Source organism: Herpailurus yagouaroundi, unplaced genomic scaffold (genome assembly GCF_014898765.1).
Source record: "Herpailurus yagouaroundi ecotype Mexico unplaced genomic scaffold, PumYag 247, whole genome shotgun sequence".
Taxonomy (NCBI): domain Eukaryota; kingdom Metazoa; phylum Chordata; class Mammalia; order Carnivora; family Felidae; genus Herpailurus; species Herpailurus yagouaroundi.
The window spans coordinates 686,168-691,952 of record NW_024412464.1 but is presented as its reverse complement, the minus strand read 5'-3'; positions in this window follow the sequence as shown (position 1 = coordinate 691,952).

Sequence of the window (5,785 nt, the reverse complement as noted above, 5' to 3'; positions counted from 1 at the left end):
TTTCTTTCTTTCTTTCTTTCTTTCTTTCTTTCTTTCTTTCTTTCTTTCTTTCTTTCTTTCGTTTTAAATTTATTTACTTAAATTCAAGTCAGTTAACATACACTATAGTATTGGTTTCAAGGAATAGAACCCAGTGATTCATCACTTAGTTTTAACATCCAGTACTCATCCCGACAAGTGACCTCCTTAATGCCAATCACCCATTTAGCCCAACCCCCCCATCCTTTCTACATGCAACCTGGGGCTTGAACTCACAACCCTGAGATCGAGTGTCGCATGCTCTACCAAATGAGTCAGTCAGTGCCCCTCTGCTATCAGATTTTCAATATCCAAGGGTTTGCTCCCTTTCTCCCCCTGATTATTGCCTTTAAAAAAATTATTTACTTTTGAGAGAGAGAGAACAAGTTGGGGAGGGGCAGAGAGAGAGAGAGAGAGAAGGAGAGAGAGAAAGAATCCCAAGCAGGCTCCACACCACCAATGCAGAATCTGACGTGGGGCTCGAACCCAAGAACCGTGAGAGCATGACCTAAGCTGAAGTCGGACAATTAACCTACCGAGGCGCCCCTGATTATTCCCTTTTCAAAACAGTTTTTTGGGGGCACAATTTATATCCCAGGAAAGTCATCTATGTTTAAGTGCATGATTCAATGATTTTTAGTAAATTTACAGAGATGTGCAACCATTACCATAATCCAGTTCGGATAACTCCTTCTCACATAGTCTTTTATTCTAGTTTCATGGGTGACATATCTTCTCCTATCTCTCCCAAGACATTAATGCCTGTTTCTTTGATGTTTTCAAGTTCCTCCCTTTGGTTGTTGGTCAGCTGGTTTCAGTTTCTGCCTTTCCTCATGTTGGAGACGTTCCTCAAGTTCTTGGTTATTCTTTGTGGTCCACCGATATTTAAGAGTAAAGTATTAAAAAGCCATCTGGACACTGTGTGAGTGAACATCATTTGTCAATTGGCAAGCTTCACTATGGGAGTTATGAGGGCCATTTCTTTGAGGTTCCCCAAATGTCAGTATCAGGGAGTCTTTTCTAGGAGTCATTCAATTTCTCCAGAAAAGAGTCTACCAACCTCTCTGGGGTTGGGGTGGGTGAGTGTGGTGGGCTAGTGCTGATCTGTTTGCTAATATCCTTGGAGATGCACGGCGCAGGGGGCTGGGGGTACAGCCCTTTGCAGATAGACTTTCATGTAATCCTCCTGTTTTCCCTCTGGCGCCTCCCACTTATACTGTTCTCGCCGATCTGGGCTTAGACCCTCAGTTTCGCCATAGAATAAATCCACTCCTGGAGGAGGGGAGAGGTGGTCACTTGGCTGTACTGAATGGGGGTGGGAACTTGGGGCGTCTTCCTACCGATCTCTCAGTTTCCAGTTGGCCAGAACCTGCCAAGTTTCCAGTTCTACAAGTCATCCTTGTCTTTTGCAGTCCCCGGTGCCCGCGATACCTGTGTCTTGCCAAGAATCCGCGGCTTGAATTGGCACTGTTTTCGTTAGCATCCCCCTGTGTAGGCACATGGTATTCAGATTTCTCAGCTCTGATGATTCTTCCACTTGCTTTCCATCTTCCAAAAATCTGTTGACATCTTTTGTCTTCTGCTGGGTTTTTTTCTCTCATTCTTTTCATTCTTGTGGGCTCATACATTTTTTAAAATTCCTTAACTCACATTCTAGTGGTATTTCAGGAAGAACAATGCTGCATCCATGTGCTCAATTTGCCAGGCTTTACCTGAGATGTGGGACTAAAGGCCTTTCAAGCTTTGTTTTTTTTTAGCTGTGTTTTTGTAACTGTAGACATAAGGAGAAACAAGAGGAGGTCTCCTGTATTCTATACTCAACATGTTATGGATTCTCTTCCTACCAGAGCAATCTTTCTAATCTGGGTCACTGGTTCTTTAAAAGAACAAAAAGGTGGAAAATGGAAGGAAATCTTGAGAAGGGATGATCAAAGGGATGGACATTGGATCCAGGGAGGATTTGAAGGTGTTGGTACTATTTAAATGGGCAAAGAGGCTCGGAGATGGTTTAGTTATTCATTGGAATTCATTTTCTTTTGAGTGATTTTCGTCCTGATTCATCATGCCGCACTGTACAATTTTGTGTTGGTTTGAACTTCCACGTTGCCATAGAAGAGGCATCTTAAGACTTGAGAGAGAGGAAGAGTGGGGGAGAGACTAAGACTGTATTAATCAGGATAGACTAGGCAATGCTACCGTAATGGATAAACATGGAAATGTCAGCGTCTTAACACAGTAAAAGTTCATGCCTCTCTCACTTCACCATCTTCTCACTGTTTGGTAGTTTCCTCCAAGAGGTGAGCGAGGGGCCCAGGCTACATCTATCTCTTAGCTATACTATCTGGAACACATGGCTTCCCAAGGTTCTGCAGAAGGGGAGAGAGAATTGGAAGATCATGCAAAATGCTTTTAAGCTCCAAGACCGGAAGTGGTTTATATCTTCTACCCACATCCATTGGCCAGAACTCTGTCCCTTGGTCCCAAATTATCTGCAAGAGAGGATGTGGGAAGTGTGGTCTTCCTGTGTGCTCTGGAAGTAAGGGTGTTGCATTGTCTCTGTCATCTGTTTACCAGGCTTTCTGAGGAGGAGGGGAGGTATGGTCTCCGTGTCCATAATGCCTGATCACGAGGAAATAATGCTCAATTAAAGTAGGAGACAGCCGTCAGATATAAAGAGAAATTTCTTGACTGTAAGGGAGTCGAACATTAGAATTGGCAATTGAGAAGTGACATTTACCCTTATAGATCCTTAGGAAAAGTGTTCCTGAGAACTGATGGATCTCCCCGCTCAAGAGATGAACCGGTTAATCTTTTGAGATCCCACCTGATTCTGAGGTTCTATTCTCAAATACTCAGAGTTTGCCTCAGAGTTTGCAAAGCAGAACGGCCAGGACCAGAGGTGGATCCAGGTTTTGTGAAGCCTGAAGCTTATACTCCTTTGGGTACCTTCTATAAGAAAAATAGGTATCTTCTGTAATTCAGAATTATGTACAGGGCTTGGAAGGGGCCCTTGCAAGTGGAGGGCCTCAAGCATAAGCTTATTAGTTTCCCAATAAACTCCCCCAGCCAGGAGAAGCCTGGAACCAGTAGATTCCGAAGCATCTTCCCCAACACACTAGCTCTTCCAGATTGTAGATCGCCTTCATGATTTTTTCCAACTCTTTAACTCAGTAAAGATGGCTGAATGCTCCCCATGTGCCAGGCTCTGGGCTGGAGCCTTCATCACCCACCTCTGTTGTAGGGTTGAGCTAGGCACCAGCCCAGGGGACATTGGTCCTGACCCAAGGAGCTCCTAGGTCCATGCAGGCAGCCTCAGTGCAAAGGGGGGGAGGAGGAGAGCGAGCACAGAAAGCCAGATGGGAGAGCTGGGCCATGTGTGACCTGAGGATACAAGAAGTCATCTGTGGATGTCAGGCTGCTGTGCTCAGAGGAGAAATCCATGCTGCTGTCTGTCTTGCTTTTAAAAGGAAATGTTCCTGTAGAAACTGCAGAGACCTCAGGCTTGCTGTGGAACAGAGGGCTCACCGGGCCCCTCTGTCAAACACATCACTCCTCTTGAAGGGCTGGAGTCGAGTGTCACCACGAGGAGTCAGCAGTCTGGACTGGGACACTTGGTCTGGAGCCCAGCTGTCAGCCCTGTTCCCACGATTGTCCCTGGCACTGTCTGGGCCTTTTTGAGCTGATCGAACTGCAGTGTCTGGAAAACTCCAGACCAAAGCTAGGTCCCGCATGCAACCTTTCTTAGAATTTTCAAAGAGCAGAAAATCAAGCTGGCAGTGATTTCCGAGGCCATCTCAGAAGACCAGGCCACAGATTCGCCGGGTGACCTTGCAGGACACCTTCATCTCCCTGGGCCTCTTTTTCATCTTCTGTAAACTGAGGAAATAACCCCTGTGAAGGACAATGTTTGTCACTGTGATCAAGGTCAGCATGGATCTGGGAGGCTGGGGGCTGGGGAAGGGACACTGACACCTCACAGCCTGTCCTCTGGGCCAGCTGCACAGGTGCTAGACAGGGGCCCCAGCCAGTTAGGCAAAACTGAGATGATCAAGCAGCTCCAGGCCCTTGGTGGCCCCAAATCTGTTTTATGGTTTTTGATGTGCCTGCATGGTTTGCATTGAGCTGAGGCCCGGGAAGCCTAGGGGGAAAGAATAAAAACAACCCACCTGCTTAAAGTGATTTATCTGAAAATTCTGTCATCAAGACACACTGTACGGAACACAGAAATGAAAATGCATTTTAAAAGGCTTCCTAATGAAGGAGTTGCAAAACAACTCACGTTAGAGAAAGCTCGTCTCAGCGCGCCATGGGCTGCCTCAGCCAGAGAAGGCGGGCCAGAGAAGAGGTGGAGAAGGCATAGGGGTGGAGCAGGTCTGGGAGGACTGGTTTGGGCTCCCCTTCCAGGTTCACTGTGATCCTGGTTTGTACCCAGAAACCCCAGTGCCCTGCTCTCTGCTGTTGACACTAGTTGCTTCCCAAACTTGGGCCGTCCTCTAACTTCAGGTCTAAATAAATGCCTTTAGGGGCTCTCTTGGTGGACTTAAGGAGATGCCAAACCCACTGAGGTGCAAGATTTCAAGTGTGTGAGAAATTTTCACGTGGCTGGGCTTGGAGGTTTTTCTGGAAAGAGGGGCCTGAGTTTTCATCCGATGTCCAGTGGGTTCAGGACCCAGGACAGAAACCTTCACTCTAGAGTAGCTGGGGTTGGGGGAAGGTGAGGCAGCGCGTGATTCCAGCGGGATCACTGGGAAAGTGGGGAATGCAGGCCACTCCTAACTGTAGAGTGAGCTAGTTACCCAAAGGAACATGGAACCTTGAACTGTAGAATGCATTTTCCTTGATGAGGTCTGCCCATGTGGAAGTCGTGCTCCCTGACAAGTAGCCAGAGTTTTCTATGGACAGACCCATTCAAAGACCCCATCTGGCACCTGAGGTGAGCCTGGCACTGTGCTGGGTGGTGGGGACATGAGGAAGATTAGACATGGTTCTCGTGTGCCCATGTGGGACTCCCCAGTCCAGGGGATGAGGTGCCCAGAGAAATGACAATACGAGGGGTGGCTGGCTTGCTCAGTCAGTAGAGCATGCAGCTCTTGATCTCAGGGTTGTGAGTTTGAGCCCCACATTGAGTGTAGCGATTACTTAAAAAAATCTCGGGGTGCCTGGGTGGCTCAGGCGGTTAGGCGACCGACTTCAGCTCAGGTCATGATCTCGCAGTTTGTGAGTTCAAGCCCCGCATTGGGCTCCGTGCTGACAGCTCGGAGCCTGGAGCCTGTTTCGGATTCTGTGTCTCCCTCTATCTCTGCCCCTCCCCCGCTCACACTCTGTCTTTCTTTCCTTCAAAAATAGATAAACATTAAAAACAATAAAATCTTTAAAAAAAACAATAAAATCTTAAAAAAGATTTTTTAAATGTTTATTTAATTTTGAGAGAAAGAGAGAGAGAGAGCGGGTGTGCACTATTTGGGAAGGGCAGAGAGAGAGAGACAGAGACAGAGAATCTGAAGCAGGCTCTGTGCTATCAGCACAAAACCCGATGTGGGGCTTGAACTCATGAACCGTGAGATCATGACCTGAGCCGAAGTCAGATGCTCAACTGACTGAGCCACCCAGGCACCCCAAAATAAGATATTAAAAAAAAATAAATGACAATATAAGGTAGTATATGCTATAAGGAAAGGTAAAAGAAAGGTCTGGATGGCACCGAGGAAGAAAAGGTTAGCTCAGTCTAGAAGCTGGAAGGGCACCCAGAAGATGAGTGGCATGGGCC